Genomic DNA, 21,011 nt, shown 5'->3' on the forward strand with positions numbered 1-21,011 from the left:
CAGGCAGGGTACGGCTACTGCAAACCCGAATCTTACCAGTACTTTTGACAACACTCCCCCTTTTTCTTTGGAGCAGCTCATTGTCAATAGACTATATACGTCTGGTAACAATATAAATTTCTTCTCTTTTTCCACAGAGTATGGACCATAAATGTACAACGATCAGAGCGTACAGCAACAGGTGAGATACTGCCTTTCCTATAGTTCTTGAACATTTGCACAAACCGGACAACCATGCTAATATGACTTTTTCATGTTAGTCATGTTACGAGATTTTGGACAGCCTCTTTCTTCCCTGATTCCCATTGTTAAGAATATGCAGTGTAAATACCGCAACTTTTAAAACGAATCCAATACCACTGTTCTCTTATTGTAACAGGTGCTGTCAAAGGATCACCGTACTCCTCAGCTTGTAAAGAACTTGGCTGGGAGACCTTATCGGACAGGAGGCATATTCATAGACTTCTATCGTTCTACAAAATCATTCATGGTTCTACTCGTAGCTATTTGTCTGACCTACTTCCTTCAATCATTTCCTCAACATGTTCGTATGACCTTCGCAACAAAATGAATTTAAGATCACTCGGCGCTTCAACAAATCGCTTTTCAAAGTCTTTTGTTCCTTACTCATTAAGTCACTGGAACAAGTTAGACTTGGCAATACGTAGTTACAGCTTCCTTAGGTTTAAAGTGCACTTGTTTAAATCTATCAAACCTGTCAAATTTAGATATTTTAGCTTTGCGCTTCCATCAGTCAATACACGAGTATACCATTTGTACAGATTTATTGCATCTTTAAAACATCACAGGTTATTCTTTTTCCTTTTAATAGCGACACCGATATAAGTTGTCTTAACTTGAGTGGGCCGCTACTTGTCTGTTATTTTGCCCTTATGTGTTTATTCAATAAAAAAAATTTAAATTTTAAAAAACACCGCAATGCGGCCTGCATGCCAACAGGATGTACCAATAAGTGTTTTTTTTGCAACTGTTTGATACTTGATACCCTTAGACAATACAAGGAGTGTACAAGGACACATGTTGGCTTAGTTGAAAACCAGTTCATTCAAATTATACAAGATTTCGGCTGTTTTCCTGACTTTGTATTACGGGCACGGCTGTTTGTATCTTAAGCTTAAAATGAATCGTATCCCAGGACCTGGAAGGAGTTCACACTTTCTCAAACATATCATATCGGAACAAAAGGAACAAGTTGGATTGTTGATAAAACAAGACGGATTGTTGATAATGCAGGTTGTACATCAGGTACTCGGCGATCTACCTGCAGTACAGTCCCCGATTATGTGGCAGACCTAACATAAGGTTCCCTGAATTTTCTATTTGGTTCAACAAAACACCGCCAAAAAGAGCTTTATGACAGAAAGGTACATGGTAAACCATATGAAATCGGAGATCAGGTACTCCGTCTAAAGCATTCTATTCAAAAGGATTCGCAAGTTGGGCAAAAAAATTTCTGGCCCTTACACTGTTTTGCCAGGATAGGCGATTCTGACTATAAACTCAGGAACAACAAATGAGGACGAGAGGAGGTAACGACACACTTCGAGGACTTTTTATCCCCCAGGTCTTAGATACAGTCTTTGAACTTTGAACCAGCCAGACGTCGACGTCGGAACCGACCCGGGGAGCCCATAACCCGGGACAAAGTCCCTCTGTTTTTTCTCCCCTTAATGCACAGGGGCAGAACCAGGCTATATCAACGCCACCAGAGATGGGGCGCCGTCCCCCCGACCTTTCACTCGAGTCTACACAGCAGTTGGTGGCTCTAGAGACCTTGTCCGGCAACAGCACGTCTCGGAGAACGAGGGTACCACTCAGCGAGTCTCGAAGAACGAGAGTACCACTCAGCACGTCTCGGAGAACCAGGGTACCACTCAGCACGTCTCGGAGAACCAGGGTATCACTCAGCACGTCTTGGAGAACCAGGGTATCACTCAGCACATCTCGGAGAACGAGAGTGTTGAAGAAACCGAAGCTCCAATGGATGACTCGGGTTTTTTAGAAATCGATGACGAGGCAATCTCTGACACACTGACGGAAGACTAGCTCCTCCCCGACAATTTCGTTGCCATTGCCTACGAGGAGGGCTGGTTCCTAGGAGAGATAGCAAGTGTGAATGGTAAAGACCTCTCCATTGTATTTCGAAAGAAGTCAAGAAAAAATTGCTTTTACTTTGAAGCACCTGGTCAGCCTGCAGAATCTGTGGACAGGAAGTTTGTATTCACTTCTGTAGAACTTTACAAGCTATCCACGTACACCAGATTCTGCGGACTGACCAACTACGACCAAATTTGCTGCGCATTTAAGCAGTATAGCTCTAAATCACTCACTCGTCCCGTATATTTTCGTAAACTCATTTGGCAAGTCACGGTTATTACCATCAAAATTCTGGTCTTTGTCATTTGTTGTTATCTGTCCTAGGGCCTGTCGGGAGTTCGCGAGATTTGTACATTGTATTATATTGTTATGTTTATGGTCTTTAATCCAAACAGTTTGAAATTGCTCAGTTGAGAGAATTACATTTAACAGTTAACGGATATGTAAGGATATGTGCTGCGCTTTTTAGCTTTTAGTTCCGTATAACGTCTGTCGTTACTTAACATTTTACTGTGTACAGGATGGAGCGACGGGTGTACTAGTACTGGGACCAACTTCAGCCATGACGTACAGAAGGTCTTGTCAAAAATTGTATCCCATCGTGACTTTTAAAGGTCAATGACAACCAGTTCCCAACATTTATTCTTTAGACTGTGAACGAGATCCTGGATGTAAACCGCTTCTGTTGTTCAGGGATCTTCAATGCTGCTATTTCCAATTTTCTATAGAAAAGTGATTATTCAATCGTCCAAACATCCAACACACCCATCTAACTAAGCTGAACCAGCCCCCACTGAGCCAGAGGCACAGTCCCCGAAGTCTGGGTTTCCAAGAGGCTGGACAGCTGTAACAAAAGACCTTACTAACAAACCCCGAGTAAGTTGGATGTTCTGCCATAAGCCAAATAACTAAAAATCGATGTCATCAGTGATGGGAACGTTTCATGGTTGTTGAATATTGTTTTGGGAACCTCCTTTTTTGATCAGATATTGCAATCTGTGCTGACTTCGTTTCGGAAAAAATAGAGGCTTTGTCGAACAGAGTATGCCAGTCCTCTATCAGAGTTGCACAGCTGTCGATGTTCTATCTGGTCTGCATTGATGCTTGCCTCATCTCCGGAGCTTCTGTACAGGAAGTACAAATTAAGAACCAAGATTAGTTGTGTACTAGTAACAATCAATTTTCTTAGGTCTACCAATAGCTGGTATTTTTTAGCCAGCAGAGAGAAGTGCAGACAGTTGATGATTAACGGTAGATATATTTCATTAAACTTTGATTAAAGATAGATTAACATAATACATTAACATTTCTTCACGATTTGGATAAACATTATCATAATACTAGAATTCGGGGACCTCATACCTCCATGAAATATTTATTACTTTTTTGTGGATGGTATGTATGTTTATAGTCGGTTGTATTTGAGAGTAATGGTTATATAATATAAATGTTATGGGAAAGTAGTGGTGTATTTATTTAATGACACAGAGGATGTCCATCTGATTAGTAATTATCAAAATGTGACACTTAATTGTGTAATGTGCGTTTATAAGGTCGACGGCATATGGTAGCGTGGTGTTCCTTAAGCTTGATGTTTGGCATTTAAAATGTCTAAGGTTGTCAGCATTATTGAGGTTCGACTATGTGCCTCAGAGCTGTGTGGTGGGAGGAAGTTGGGAAACTCAGAAAGAAGAAGGGATGTGGCCAACTTTAGTCAGATGGTGATTTGATTTTCCACCAATATGTCATAACATCAGCTGTGCACACGGTACAAAAACGAGATGCACACTTTCCTCTGACAGCCCTACACCAACTGTAAGATGAATACTTGGCTCCAACCCCGTCTGCTAAAAAAACAAGTACCATTGGCTACGAAAGAGACAACTAACAACTGTCCCTTATCGTAACAAAATCAGAACATCTGTGTCGCCCATAAAACTTCTGACACCCAACCCAGATGAGAGGACCTAATGGCATTTTAATCACCATGTCACTCAAATCAGCAGTACAGTATGTGAGACATCCATACCTGTTAAGCATTATCGTTAAATGTACCTCAACTTCTTACAATTATACTTACGCTTCACATCTCCATGATATCCTAAGCAGACCTAAATAAAACTAATTATCATATTTAAAAAAACTCGGGGTTCCCCAAACAGCTGTCACCTGACCATCTGCTTGGAGCTAAGCCCATTAACAAACACATAAAGCACGATGCCTGTACCAATATATCTCAAATATAGGGGTGATTTGTGATATTATTACATCAATTATAACGACAGATACGGCTCCCAAAATCTCATCGATTCGAGCTTTCATCACAGCCCACTAACACAACAAGTATGAAACCAATCCATCCAGCCGTTCTTGAGTAATCATCTACACAGACAGAGACACATAACAGAAAATATAACCTCCATTCCATGACATTTCATGGAGGTAATAAAGCACGAATACGATGTGTGATATGTTCAACCAGTTCGAGAATTTTGAGTAGACCGATCCGGTCCTCCAACACGTAAACAAGATAATCCATCACAGATGTCAGCCGCGGTCGGCCCTCACACTTTCAATTCTTTAGTAATTCTGTCACAAATTGCGGTCGAAAAACAGCTTAATATCGTCGACATAGTACAAGATCCTGGCTAGCATCAAAAACTAGAAGTTCGGGACAAAACCTGAGGGTATGGACAAACTGACGTGTTGGTTTGAGACACATTCCAAACGCTGCCTTACACAACATGGCGTGGATAAAGGATACGGCAGAATCAATCGATGTTCCTAACCAAGATTTCTAGAACATTGACACACGGGCAACCACAGTCTTTAAAAATAGTCTTCCTGCATAAGAACAAAAATAGCAGGACAATTTTTGGAAGGAAAAAATACCTCTAACGGGGTACCTACCTCTCGCTACCGCCCTTCTTCTCCAACTGAAGCTGCCCTCTTGTGCGCCGGAAATGCTGTACATATCCATCCGCCATCAAACAGGCCGACTGTATAGCAGCAAATAATTCATCGTGAACAACTTCTTTTTGTTTAATTCTTAGGCAAATATTATACCAAAGCTGGGAATAATGCCGGTGATCTAAAATCTAGCTCTCATTCGATGGATGCTCCCTTCTTGTTATGAACTATTTTCTGGCGGCACTTGAGTACATCTTGTCTGAGGAGGGTATTCGGTGTCTAGGGATTGAGAGGCTCATGTAGGGTTTGTTAAACCGGAGTGGTTTTGGATGATGCAGAAAATGCAAACTGGTTTTGTTTTGTGACTTATTATACAACCTAATCAAAACACGGCGTGTTATTATATGTGTCATAACTTTCAACTGTGACTTTGCATAAAAAAATTCCCCTTCTACAGCAAAATAAAATCACTTCAAGTAGCGGTGGTGGTCGCGGCTACATACCAACGTCATCAGCAAGGGGCCGCAGCTTCAGGGGGCGTCGCCAGACCCCGTACTACAACCCAGCCCCGAGGCGAGGGAGGGGAAGAGGCCGGCCGGGGCCTCAGTCCGATGACGCGTGCTTCAACTGCGGAAAACAAGGACACTGGGTTCGGGGTTGCCCCGAAACCCCAAGGAAGTAGGGAAGATAAAAAAAAAAAATCTTCTCGTGAAGTTGGGACGCCAGTAACCGAGGGAAATACAGATGTGCGTATATAACGATTGAAGAGTGTCAGGGCTCTTGTCCCGGTGTTGGGCAGCTGTAGCGCACTTTAATTCGTTTTTGTTGTTTTCGTTTCTAGTTTGATTCTCAGCCGATACACCTTACCAAGGGACCTTTGCAACGTTTGGTTGGGACGACCTGCTTGTTGATAAGGCAGCGTAGTAATGGAGCTTTTCAAGAAGATGACAAAGGAAAACTGCAAAGGTACTGTATAGAGACAATTGATGGCAACCATCGCTTGGAGGCCCAGCGCAGAGCACTAATGGAAGCAACAAGTGTGGAAGAAAGGGAGATTTTCTCCAAGAGAAATGTTACTCTGTACGTTGGCCTACAAGATGACATCTGCCTCGCTGCTGGCATATATCATAAATACACAGTTGGAACGCAGCACATGTCCATGAGCGACAATCCTACTAACATTCCTGAAGACAATAGAGGAACAACTCAAGGACAACAGTTCCTTAGAAGGTTCAGGGGCCCACATCCGGGACAAGATCCTCCGACTGCCAGCAAATAACAAGCACGTTTTGGTACTTATTTTTTCAACTTGACATCACACACCAGCCTTCTGAATACATGTATCATATTATTTACTTAGTTTACTTTTAGATGTAAAAATATTTTAATGATGAGTTCATTCTGCTTTGTTCCTTAAGTCATGGTCACATAAAACGTAGCATGTTCCTACAAATTAGTAAAATGTACAATAGCTTAGTCCTGAATAAAATTGATTAAAAAATGATTGACAACTGATGCCAGAGACAGGCTAGGGCTGACCAATGGATCTGTTCCAGCAATGAAACCTCCATCTTCTTCATACACATGTATTATACATGTGTCTGAAACATACAAGCAGCTATGATTGTGAACAAACCAACCAATCACAGAAAAACCATCTGTTAATCCCTGACTTTGTTGATTCGCACACTCAGCTCGAGAGTAATCATGAGATAGCGAGAGATGGGCAGACGGCCATCATTTTGCGTACAAGTAAGTCGAAGCCTTACCTTTTGTAAATTAGATGCACTAATATACTTCACATATGGTATTAGGGTGAATAGTCAAACCAAGCACCATATTTGCACTGCAATCATCCCCCATTAACAACTTCCCTATACTATAGAGCATGCATCAAGCTGTGTCATTTTCTTTACTTTTCAATTCATTCGAATCACAAGCAGGACCCCACTGCCACTAGTTTTAATAACAGGTGATACAGGTGAAAATTTCAAACTCATTATTTTTACTTCAAATTTTGTGGGTGGATAGGGCTCGTCACAAGAGATCTTGAATTATAACTGGTATTTGGAATATTAATTTTGTTGAAAATATTTTTGTACAAAAGCTATGTAAAGAAAGTATCATGTAAATGAACCTCTTAAGTAGCTCCTGGTGCGCTCAATTTTTTTTGTAGTCAATGAAGTATACAACATTAGATGCTGAAACAACTTGGCCAGTGTTTCCTACAGTCAGTACGTCCCTTTGCCTTCAGAAGCTGTCAAGCTTCAAAGTAACTTGCGTAATCAAGTCTTGGCCGGGACAACATCGATTGGCTGGATGAGACCATAAGCGGTGGCGGGACATTTCACCTTGTGGATGGTATACTAATATAGCTGTCCAACCCAAGATGACAGTGTTCACTGTAGAAGCCCTCCCTTCAGTGACTAAAACGAAGAGAAGAAGCATAAATGCCCGGCAGCCAACGTTGCCAACCTGCAGTTTTGGACAAAAAAGTCCCTCAGGACTCACATATACTGGTGCATGAAAAACTGTGGCTGCGACAAAAACTAGCTCCTCAAATACATGGATACCATCTTTAAATACTACAAGGTAACAAGTTAACCCTACTATCTCAAATTGTTGACACTAGGTTATTCTTTTCTATAATAGTCTGGTGAGGAGGACGAGACAACACGTAGTGAGGCGGCGGCTGGGTTTACGTATGGACCCGTCACTAACTTGGAATCTTCATAACAAATATCTTGTAACAAAACTCTCAGGAAACTTAGCCTATGTTAGAAGATATGCTTGTTCTATACCTGGTGATGTGTGTAAGCTGGTACTTCAAGCCCTGGTGCTATCAGTCTTGAACTATTGTTCACCTGTACTGGCCAGTGTGTCAGAGTCATGTTCAAAAAAACTACAAGTGATACAAAACAAGGCTTGTAGGCTGGCTCTGAAATGTCCTAGAATATTCCTATATGATCATGGATTATAATTCATACTCTCTTTTTAGGGTCATACAGGAACATACAGTATAACATACGGCGGGCAGAAAAGAGTGAGAAGGAAGGGACGTCTGCGGCGAAATCAGACAAGACCAAGCGGGTTAACAGACGGACTAGGGTAAGGATTTTCGTCTCTCTCCATCATTGAATAATGTAGCAGGAAAAGTGTTATCTTAATATTCTTAACTACTGACTAGGGGTGGATACCCTTTTGCTTGATCAGGTTCAAGTCCAGTTCAGGTCTAAGGTTTTGGTTCAGGTCTGGACCTGATCCTGTCCGTCGATATACACAGAGGCTAAGGTTACTGAGCTAGAGAGGAAAATTCGTCAATTATCTTCGTAAGTTTTCAATCTAAATCAAGAATCAGTGCACAGAAAAATTAACCATGTTGCAAACAATATTTCTTTCCTTCTTGTGAGGATGTATTCAATCATTCAATCATTTGGCTGAGTTTAAGTGGCAAAAATGTGGCCCAAAGAAAGAAGGTTTTGTGCCGGATGTAAACAACAACTCCATCTCCGGACAAGTCTCGTGGTTTCTCACCAAACCACACAAGAATATAACAATGTTAGCCAATCACTTCACACGAAAACTCCAAACAACGCCATGTAGCAACCATTCTGACAATTCATCCACTATGCATATAACGGCTTGTTGTTTTCGTTGGGCGCTGAAGTTCCTTTTTTTCAATGCGACATAGATATGGATTGAATACACATGCACAAGAAGGAAGAGATGTTGTTTGCCCCCAGGCTTATTTTTTCTGAGCACTGATTTTTCGTTAAGAGTGAAAATTTACGAGGATTGTTGAGGAAGTTTCCACTTGTGTCTTGCAAATTTGATGTGTTTTTTTCGAAGCGCATTTTTATTGTTCTCTTAATTTGAACCGACACAATGGGTTGAATATGAATTTATTGTAGGCTTATCTTGTTTGTTTCATGGCTATTTTCCAATTCCATCGCCAAAGTAATAGTGGGATGTGACATTGTCGTAATACAATAGATTTCTTGAAATTGCTTAACTTCCGTTTAACTTCCAAAAGCTTTCTGTTTTTTTGGAATCGGTTCTGGTAAAAAAACCGTCTGGCCAAACCAGTACCAAGCCACACTTCTGACTAACGATTTATTACACTTAACTTCATTCTTTGAAACAGAATTGCTAACACGTAAGATAATATATTCCCCCCAAGTATTTTTGTTACTCATAATGTTAACATTATACTAGCCATTTTTGATTTTCTCTAGCTAATCATTTAATAATAGTCCTCAGATTGGAAGGACTTTGTGGTTATCACAATTCCAAGCCTATGACTCTGATGGCTATGATTTGTTCTTTTTTTTTTTTTAGATGAAGGAGCTCAGGGCTAAGGTTGGCCAAGGTTTCCTGAGTCCAGCAGACCTGAAGTACCTGAGGGATGCCAAGCCTGAACTCATGTCGGATGAAGAAACCGATGAGGAGCGGGAGAAAACATGGTTGGTCAGGCGACCGTCCTGGCGGGCCAAGAGACTCACCAGGATCATTGACCGATGCCAGCCGGAGGTGGAAGCCCAGATTGCAAAGAACCCCCACGCTAGAATCACTAGGATAAGGTCTAATGAACCTAGCAAAAGAGATGTGCCAGACATACACTATGTAGGGAAGGAATACCTAGACGTTGGGCAGGGGGGTGTAGGTGACAGTGAAGCACAGGAGGAAAGTGAGGTACAAGGGGAGAGTGAGGTACAGGAAGAGAGTGCCCTGGTACAGGAAGAGAGTGTGGTGCAGGAGGAGAGTGCCTTGGTACAGGAGGAGAGTGATGTATCGGAGGAAAGTGAGGTGTCGTAGGCAAGTGAGTGGTCAGAAGAGGAGGGAGAGTATGAAATGGAAGATGGAGTACTTCCATTTGAAGATGAGAATGGAGAGGCTAGTGGCTGATTGAGATGATGTGATATGTAGTTAAATTGCATCAGTGGCAATGTATAGACAACGAAAGGTTCAGTCTGCTACTACATAAATATGTTATATTACATAATTTCAGTTACTACAATGCTAGCGGAATCTAGAGTAGGTAACAAAAGGATCTGTGACATACATTAGATTGTACTAGTATATCATCTTGACATGATATACATTTCTCTGCATAATCACATTGTATTTTCTCTTTTTGTTCTTTTCTGTAGTTTCAATCATTAAGTATTTGGTTTTGAATAAAGGTTAATCATTCATACATCCATTCACTCCTTTGTACTTTATAGGCATACAGTAGTATAAATATTTTCTCAGTAGGCATGTCGGATCTGCCTACTGAGGTGAAGGTGAGAATAACGTTAAAAATATTCAGGAATGTGTGAAGCAGGGATATACTAAAGCGAGCGGAAAATTCAAATGCCAGATCTGTTTGCAGCCAACACGAATGCAGGAAAATGCGTCCAATAATACGTTTAGAATTCTAAAAAACACTGGATCTAAACGTATACGCGGCAAATGCTAAGGGTAACGTAAGTAAACGAAGAAATCTCCGAAAAAGCGATTTCGTAACCGCAACAAATGCCGTTTTTTAAAAACTAATTAGGATCCGATTATTCCAAAAAACGACGAAATCCCTAAAAAAACCCGACTTCGCATCCGCGGCAAATGCCGTATTGGAATTTCTTAGGATCCGACCTGGTTCTCTGGTTCAATTCCAATATACTTATTGATGGACTACCTTTTTTCTGGGAAGCCTTTAGCCAAAGAGGAATTTTGTTTGTTTATGATTTATTGAACATGGATGGATACTTTATGACATATAGATCATTTATTGGTAAATATGGAAGCATTTGTGATGAGTTAAAATGCATACAATTGTTATCCAGTATCCCCTTTAAATGGAAACAAAGTATTCAAGGTATTCCTTTATGTGAAACAGCTATTATGCCTGTTACAAAATATTCCAAGTGGGTAAAAGGACTTAAGATAAACAAGGAATTGTACCGTTTTTACTTAGTTGAAAGGAAATGTGTTGATTTCCATTGTAAAGCCCAGGAATATTGGATAGAATTGTTTAATGACCAGATACAATGGGATGTAGTTTACAGTTCTTATCTTGTTAAATTTTGGGGGGATGTAGAAAACTGGATCAGGAAGCATATAAATATTGTATTTAGATTTACAAGTAGAATTATCTTATTTGGTTCTCCAGGCTATCCTATCATTCTGAATGCATTGTTATTAATTGCTAAAGTGTATATCTTTAAATGTAGACATTTAAAAATTCCTACAATAGATGGCTTTTTAGCCTATGTACATTATTATTACAAAGTAGAGTACATCATTGCTCAAAGCTTACAGAAAATTGAAAAACACTTGTTAAAGTGGGGACCCATCGGTAATGCACTGTTAAGTTAATTTAGTTGGGATAATGCAAATTGTCTTTCCTGGTTTAGGTTGCTTTTTTGTACATCCACTTTGTATTGTTGTGTCTTTTTTTCAAAAATGAATAAAGATTATGTTTAAAAAAAGGATCCGACCATGCCAAATATACAAGGAAAATCCTATCAAATAGACTTCGCATCCGCGGCAAATTCCGTATTGGGATTCTTTAGGATCCGACCATGACAAATATACGAAGAAATTCCTATAAAAACGACTTCGCATCGGCGGCAAAGGCCGTTTTGGGACCCGTTCATTCTAGGTATACGAAGAAATTCTTTAAAAACGACTTCGCATCCGAGGGAAATACCGTTTGGGGATTCTTTGCGATCCGATCATTCCAGGTATTCAAAGAAATCCCTAAAAAAACGACTTTGCATCCGTTGGGATATGTTTGAGTCTTTTCAAATTTGGGATATTTAAGGGATCCAACTCGAATCTATTTGCATTTGCTAGCATTTGTTACAAATACGCAAATGTCCCTGCTCGGATATGGCTACATCCGATGCCCTTTCCCCCAATGCACAGCTGAGCGGAAGACAAAAAAAGTCTATAAAAGACAAGCATTAGCGGAACAAGGGAAGAAGAGTGGGGGATGATGGAAGTGGTAGATGCGATTGCGTCAAACATGGAGGACGATGTAAACGCAGAATCCGTGAAAAGCATGGACTTCCACAAGGCGCCGTATGTTTTCCATATCCTCCATGAAGACTGACAATTGGTGCAAGGGTCAAGATTGAGGATAATCTTAATGACAGCTGTCGGAAGAGAGTTGACAGACTGATAAAAGAGCAAACTGTGAGACAGATCAGTAATGCTGATCTTCCATCTCACGCAGTGTATGTCAGCCTCAGAAGATGGCGACGAGTGGCTGACAGTTAGCTCTATCTGTACATAATATATCTATCTGTAGTATATCTATCTGTTTTTAAGGAAGCTCTGGTATTAGGTTTTGCCACTCCCACAAGTGGACCGGGTAGCCAGCAGAAAGCACCCCACCGTAGCAGATGTCTAAGTAGCAGATGAAACAGCCCCATTGCATCTGAGGATCCTGAACAATGAAAGAGAGATAAGAGAACTGAAAAGGCTTCTGGAGAATCTACAGGCAGCACATCAGACTCCGAGTCGCACGTCCACGTCGCATCCCAGAGAGGAGGGTACCAACCCCTAACCACCGGAAATACTTCCTCTTCACCGTGTCCCTGGAGCAGGCCTTCCAAGAGAGAGGGCGGACAAAAGGACCTTTGTTCGTGTTGCACTGCGACGACTATAAGGACAGGCGAATACCTGTTGGATGTTAGAAATGTACAACATTTTTTTGGTTTATAACGGCGGCTAAGGATTTTTGGAATGGTATAATTAGGTCCAGGTAAACAGGTCATAATTCCTATTCAACACTTTATCTCTTTCTGATGTGTTGAAACAGGTACATCCAGAAACTGGCCATTGTGCAGTTTAGCGAGCTGAGAAAGTATGTGAATTAAAGGAGGTCATTCAAGCATGGGAAGCGGACTTCATTCCAGAAAGCCGAGCTATGGAGATGCAAGGAAACAATATGTGGACGATCTGTTCAAAAAGAGGAAGTTGGCTGCACAGTTCTTGCATTAATGTCTGCTTTAAAATAAACTCAGGTGTGTAAACTATGTTATATATTCCATTAAACTAGCTACCTGAAAGAAATAGAACCTACATTCATGTATTCTGTACCAATCAATTTAATTTGTATCACAACAGAAATTTTGTATTAAGTTAGCAATTAATTATCTGTTGGTTTAGATAGCTTTTTATACAATGCTACTATACATGTCATGGATGTCTTCTCCGCAACAAAATTGAACTTTTTACCCCATTCCCATTGTAGGAAGCCCAAATGGTGTGCCGAGTCCGCCACACCACATTATTCTTTGAATAATAAGTCATCTTTTTCTTATTATTTGCAGTCAGGGACTACTGAATAAAAGGAACCCACATGTATTTTGTGCCAGTCAATCGAATATGAATCAAAACAGAATTTTTTTTCTGTTGTAAGTTAACAAATTACTGTATCCAACAGTGTTGGTCTACTTACAGTTGTAGCTTCTTTGATGTCACTACAAACATGGCATGAATGGCTTCCCCGCAAAGTTAAAAAAAGTCTGCTGTAACTGGGATATTTTACCATGCTTTATACAGGACAACACGGGGAGATGATGAATAGGACATCAGGTGATTCAGTTCCATTCAGACACATCTTCCTAAGCTCTCTATTCCAGGTCAGAAACAGCACCGAGAGCAAGGGGACAGAGGTTTGCAAGATGGTGGCCTGAACATAGGTCAAATAGAGAACTCAAAGACCTGACAGACAATCTGGTGGAAAAGGGCAGCTGGGTGGGGGTTTGGTACTCTGATCCCGTGCGTTGGTACCCAGGGGAAGTTGGTCAAGTATTCAAAGTACAAAGTGAACTTTATTCACCCTGATCCATCTGCGGGGCAGTACATGAGACCTACCAAGAAAGATATTGTAGTCGTTTTGAAACCATGTATTATCGCAAGAAAGTTGGCCGTGGTAACATGCAGTGATGGAAAGTATCCAAAACCAACTTAGCGTGTTTCGGGAACTTCCGCTTTATGGAATATGTGATGAAATACATGTACATCAATTCAGGACAAGGAAGATGATGAAGTTTTTATCGCAGAAGGAACACTTGTTGAGAATCTTGTGAAATTTGAATTTAGGCAATAAACATTCATGCTGCAACGTATAGTTCAGAAGACCTTATAGAAGATAGAAGACCTTATCCGATCCCTGTCCAAAGTCACCGACACATTAGGTGTTCTCCTCCTGAAGCCGGAAATGACCGGGATATGGACACAACAGAAGAAATATGTATAGTGCATCCAGGACCCACCAGGACTGGAACTGTACACCCTTACGGGTAACATCATGAAGAGTGGGGTCACTTTACCTGTGTTCAGATGTGGAAGAGGCAAAACATCTTTCGAAAGCTTCCTCCTCCACCTAAACCGCTTTATCCCTGGCACCTCAGCAGGGGCAGTCAACTTCCAGGATTATCTGCTGGAAGGGGTCCACAGGTGGAACAAGGCAAGAGGAGACGCAGCCATTGACTGTGAAGATAATAGTCGCACATTTGACATTTGCCGTTCACAAGAGGGGGCGACAGATCTACTGGGGGAAGGCATACTCATCAATCTGAGACCCCTCAGGGGCGTTATCCATCATCATAGATGAAATGGACCAAAACAAAACAACCATCCCCCATTTTGCACAGAAGACGGTGATTTTCAGATGAATTCACTAAATCAGAAAGTGTAATGCGATCGAAATTTAAGCTAAAGCAATTGATGAAGGTATGAGGTCGTGTGTTTTGGAATATGTAACAAAAATAACAGATAAGCTGGAGAAGTGCCAACACTACCAAGGGTATTTATAACTTGTTGCACAGTCATGCATGCCACCAAACGCTTATATGATACGTAGCGTTTTTGTTGTGTTTGTTTAACAAGTTAACATGCTCATAGAAAAATCTTTCTACTGTTCTGACAGGATGGAGTGCAATAATAAATATGTCTTTGCATTCTGATGGTATTTTGCGCTGAAGGGTGTCTTTAAAGAGGTTAGTATACATTCAGGGGAGCTGTCTGTAATATGTGTCGACTGTAAGATGTCCCGCTGAAGCTCTGACTGGTAAATAAAACTTTTAGCAAACATGTAAATGGTGACAAAGGCCACCAGTTCAATCCTGGGCCTGAACACCCTAGAAGGAGTCTTTCGGAAGGGAACCAACTTGTGTGTCCGTTGTTCCAGAAAGGGCCTCGAGTAAGTTAAACGGGCAGACAGAGAACAGACCCCCTCTTTGCGAATATACCTTGCTACTGAAGTTTCTACCCTACTAGCTACGGCACTACACACTACATATAGGTCCAAACAAATGAACGTACCAGGACATTTAATGTACATTTTTTTCTTGTTTAAATGCAGGGGCAAGTAGGATACCTCCTTGTCTACCACACGCATGAGGACGTTGACCAGTTCTTCAGCAAGATAGCGTCAACACTACGAAGGCAGGACGCTACTACTGTTAAAGAACCGGTCGGCGTCATCAATCGGGAGTTACCTCAACACGCATACGGAGGAGCTCGACGCGCTGCTGGATCTGAAGGGGTTTCTCTGCATCGTAAGCAACGACCTGGAGCAGCACAGCTGTCCTCATGCCTACAGATATACCAAGGGGCATGACGAGAAGCTGGTCACCCAGTACATGGTATTTGCAATTCTGTTGTAGTCATGTCATCTTGATATTTGTGACACAGGTGCATTTGTAAGTGTGTCACTTGTGTGTACTTGAAGCGCACGTAGTTTAGTATCTCCTAATCCTATCCGACTGTTACCTCTTTGTATTGAGTGTTCTACTCATCTATGATTCACATTAATTATAAATAATAGCGATAGTTTTCCTATTGAAATTGGTGTTCGTCAAGGGTGCGTTTTAAGCCCCAGAACGCAATTAACGCTCTAGGTCGATATTGCCAAAAATGGAAATTAGTGGTAAACCTAGAGAAAACAAAGATTATAGTATTCAACAAAAGAGGCCACTTATTTTCCAACTTAAACTCCCATTTTACAATAAAAAATAGAGAGATGTAATAGGCTCAAAATAGTCCTGGAGTGTTTCGGCCAGAAAATGGCACACAACACGGAGAATGCTTGATGGCGCAAAAGTCACTCCGTAACGTCGACCCGCTTAAGACGCTCGCTGACCTCAGAATGCGCAGAATGGAGTTTGTGGACAGTGCATATAGGTGTTTCAGTTGGCTTTCAGGATCATGCCGTGTCCACACTGTGGCATGGGAACTTGCACTTCAAACTGTTCAACCAGAATTGGCAGAAGTAGAGCGTTATGGGCATGGACTCAATGTCCGGCGCAATGACAACTGACACATTTGATCTGACATACGCCAAAGCCTACAACCCGCTGTCTTAAAAAAATATCAAGCGGTTATGATTATGGTCTTAGTGCAGTAATGGAGTTTTATTAGGTCCTGTACAGCACACAGAGCAGGGTAATAGAGAATCCACAGGCTGGGGTCCTGTACAGCTCACAGACCGCGGTCCTATACAGCCCACAGGCCGGGGTCCTGTACAGCGCACATTGCATGGAGAAGAACAGTTGCAGTCCTACAATATGTACGATGACGATCCTCTCTTGCCCCACGTCAACCTGGTCTTTATTATTCCCCCATCCTAACTGATCCTTCCTTCAACACTACTCACGTCCATCGCCCTTTGCAGTTCACTTCACCATCCACACCCACCCCTCAGTTGAACAGCAGTTTCCGATCACCCCTTCACCAAATCAACAATCTGACGACAAATGCAGAGACCACCAGGCGTTTCAAATACCCACTGCAGACCCCTCTGGTAATTAAAAGTTTTACCTTGAAAACCTTGTGTTCTAAAATAATGTACTGTCTACCATAATGATTACACTAGATAAGACCACAGTAAGAAACACTTTATGGATAACACCCCCCTGTGACTGCATATAAATGAGATAGGCCCAAAAAGCAATGTGCAATATGAGACCTGATTCTACATCAAAACTGCTTCTTGTGAGGGAACTATGGAGTAGTCATTTTTCCCAGTCCGCTGCTCAATGCGAAACTGACTGGGAGAAATAGTCCTAAAGCATACTTGAAAAAGTTGATGGATGTGTATTTCACAAGGGAGGTGTTGGCGGTCAAATTATAAAGGGGGAGGATCCGGACAGTATGCGGCTTTAGACCAGGACATTATGGCAGCCATCGTTTGTGAGTAGTATCTGATAATTCAAAGACGGCAATGCCATAACTTCAATTAAACACACTCAGATAACACACAAATGTATCTATAAAATTACAAGTTTATCGTCCAATGTCATGTTGAATTTTTCACTTTCCTTTTGGGTTGTATATGAACTTGCATGTGATAACTATGTTAACTGCATACAAATAAATGCTGCTTTTCAAGGTATATATTTTTTCTTTCTCATTGTTGAGCATTGTGCGATTGTCCAATACATTGATAGTTTTTTTATCAGTAGTTATTACCACCTAATTAAAACGTAATGCTAACAAGTCCTTTTTTTTCAGCCGCAACCATCACCAAGTTCCCAGGCTGCAAGGAAATGTGTATCAGCAGAGCTGTATGCAATAAATGCACCAAGGCACGGAAATATTTCAAAATGAAAAGGGAAGGGACCAGGTGTTTCTTGGACAGCTCATTGTAGACAGACCTCTAAAAGAGGGTACTGATGGTTTTTATTTAGAGCAAACCATATAATATTTGCCACACTCGTACTTGGGCAAAAACAAGTGGAATCAGTTTCAGCAGTAACAACTGTCATGGCAGGTGAAAAAACATTGGCATGTCTTTGCACTCTTTTACACAATATTCTGCATTAATGTTTGGAGGGCTCCATCGCAATTGATGCATGTTCAAACAGACAACAGATGATATGAGATCAAAGACGGTGGGTAAGTAGCCTTCATCTTGCATTTGGACAGCTTACCTTCATATACTTCATTATTTGATTTTCTTTACAACAGTATGACACAAGTAGAATTTCTACTGGAATGTTGAATACCTGTAGGCTTAAGCCTAAATATCAGACCCCGGCCCGATCTCAAAAATATCTTTCCTGAGTTGAGATTTGGTCAGGTATCCAAGCTACTTTAGACTGTAATATGTATGAATCTATCTGCTAGTTGAGTGGTACCCAAACCATTTTCCCAGTCTCATCTGTCCTCTCAGTAACAGAACAGAAGAGACTCCGAAGCTGTTATAAGTTGATTATCAGGCTACAAGTCAAGCTACCTGCTACAACTTGACCCAATGGAATTTTACTTCTTCTAATTTTACGGTAATGATTAAATGTCCTCTTGCTTCATGGCTTAACCATTGGCTTTACTTTCTGTTCATATCGTTACATTAGTATAATTGGCGAAACATCTCACGGAAACAGCTCGTGAACTTGTATGAATGCGTATACGGTATACAGCTAGTGTATGCTTTTAATCAAATTTTTAATTCTAACATTTTTGCCTGAGTGTTTGGAAAAACATAAACAGTTGCAGATGGTACTGAGTATAGCATAGTACAACTCTATTTGATATTGTGATAAACATATTCTAAAAATTTAACTATCATTCAAACCAACAGCGTAAAAAGCTGAACAACATTCACTGTCGGACTGTAAACCTGACCAAAATGCCCTACAACATGTGGCAAGGTATCCTCCAGTTCGCAGAGGCACGGGAGAAGGGACAGATCGACGAATACATAACACAGGATGAAGAGAGTTTTGATATCTTCATCGATGAGCAGACTGTGCTGTTGAATCTTGCAGAGTTAGACTTCGTTAAATGGGTAGAGTGAGTCGGCCGAACCAGAGCCGTGAAGACCGTCCTTAAATGCCGAACCGTTTTGGACACAGCACACCATTTTCCAACAGACAACCTAACGGTCAGGGTGCAAATGTTGGCAGTAAAGTGCCTCCTTTTTGTCTAGGGGGCTGATAGACGACATGACACGAGCAGAGGCGAAGGGCATGCTGTAAGACGTCCTGGAGCGACGGCCAGGTCTGATCTACAATGTGGTGCTGAAGAGCACACGTCGTGCTGGTCCCGGAGGAGCAGGTGCCGGATAAGTAGGTGCTGGTGGAGCAGGTGCCGGCAGTGGTGCAGGGATATCATTACATGGAAATACCTTAATATGGATACTGCACGGCTCATGCATGTACCATAACCCTTAGTACTGTGTACTTTACATAGGTGGTTACCGCCATTTGATAGATGACGCCAATAAGGAGTTGATAGAATGTCACAGTTTTTATAAATTTGGAGGAGAGTCAAGAGAAGATAGAGTCAAGAGAAGATCTAGAAGCATATAGGATGTATGGAGACTTCTCATCATCAACCCTGGATTGTTTCTTCTGTGCTATTGCTTATGTCACTGGCATTACTTTTCATATTCTCCAAATCAATCAGAAAATCCCAACAAAAAGGAAATGTAATGATAGAACCATTGACACAATGATCATTATAATGTAGACACAAGCAGAAGTAATGGGATAAAGTGGAGGACCTTCAAGCAAACTTGAAAGGAGGCAGAGACTGCTTCCGTATATGGAGTGTTTTAGGTGTCATTGTTCCTACTTAATGATTGGCTACCTGGGGCCAAAGTAATTCCCACATCTGGAGTATGGCTCCGCGAGGCAGGCTTACTGCATCTAATTACAATAGTGCAAACCATCAAAAGCACGCCTGGTACACCCACTGATGCCCTCTTGGGAAGAATCATGGGACACACACGTGTCAGTGATTGTATACTAGCATGGGCAGGGCTACGGAGGAGGCGGCAAAAGATGCAGTGAATGCAGTATTTCAGGAGTTGCTAAGGAACATGAAAATGCGCGATGTGAACAGATAGGCCTTGTGATCTCAGAGCAATGTCAGGAACTGGAGAGCGTCCACGGAACAGAATTTTCCCCTAACATTTTAACCTTGGCAAAAATAGCACGCCTGATCCCCATGGATACTGCATTGTGAGCGTGGGTTTTCCATGCAGAACAGACTGAAAACAAACCCCAGAAACCGCCTCACCGTTCAACGTCTGGACATTCGAGATCTTCAACGTACCGATCAACGGTCCAGAGAGAAGGAGAATCATTTGAGACGTGGGCTGGAGTGAACAACAGGCGAATACTGAATTAGGTTAGTGTTTGTAAATGTTCACTGCCACTACAGTCCGTCACTACAGTTTCTTTAATTGCTGTCATTGCAGACTGGTGCTAGCTAGGACCGAAGATCGACTCCAGCAAGGTGCAGCGACAGAGAAGCTTTTGCTACAGACCTATGAGGTCCAGCTGCCAGGACGCACGTTCTTTGGCCCAGAATCCCCGCCCGGCAAAGGAGATGCTATGTCCAGTGGCATCCTAAGGAGGATAGAGCCTCAGCGCTTGAAAGACTAGACGCCACTGCACACTACCGGGGACGGAAATTGTTGTTACAGAGCGGTGCCCCGCGCGCTGTTTGGACACGAGAGTCACCACTTATTAATCCGCCTGCTTGCTGCCATTGAGATGATCGAACATCCTGACTACTACAAGCATTGCATGGCAATGGATGGGCAACCTCATGCTCAAGTTGATTATATTATCTTGTAAAATAGCATGGGCATATCATGAGCACTTTTGAGCAGTGCACTGGACATTTGCATCCACGCTTGGTGTCCATGCAAAGGTATTACAGACTTCTATAGGAAGCTTGTGCTGTCAGAAAATGAAATGACCATCCGTGGACTCAACAAAAGCAATGATGAGAAACCAATCCACATCATGTTCAGTCATACATACATTCCAACAAACTTTGATAACTTCACGCCAAACCATTTTGTCTGCCTTCACAAACATTTAAAGGACAAACAGAAGCTGACACAGACTTAGATGCTAGCAGGCTTCAAGTGACAGAAAAAGCAACTGACAAGCTAGTTTGGTCATCTCCTCAACAGTATTCTGGCAATGAAGACCTCCATCTCTTCCATCTAGGCGAGATGGGTCTCTACT

The 21,011-nt window shown here is 41.6% G+C and overlaps 1 long non-coding RNA gene across 1 annotated transcript; it reads right to left on the minus strand.

Moving 5' to 3' along the window:
• Positions 1-768: 768 nt before the first annotated feature.
• Positions 769-5,500, minus strand: LOC118418603. The gene is made up of 2 exons (XR_004831472.1): positions 5,029-5,500; positions 769-3,242 (listed from the first exon to the last, which is right to left on the minus strand). It is a non-coding gene; the product is annotated as an uncharacterized LOC118418603 (long non-coding RNA).
• Positions 5,501-21,011: the final 15,511 nt, after the last annotated feature.

The sequence above is a fragment of the Branchiostoma floridae genome, chromosome 6 (assembly GCF_000003815.2).
Source record: "Branchiostoma floridae strain S238N-H82 chromosome 6, Bfl_VNyyK, whole genome shotgun sequence".
Classification (NCBI taxonomy): domain Eukaryota; kingdom Metazoa; phylum Chordata; class Leptocardii; order Amphioxiformes; family Branchiostomatidae; genus Branchiostoma; species Branchiostoma floridae.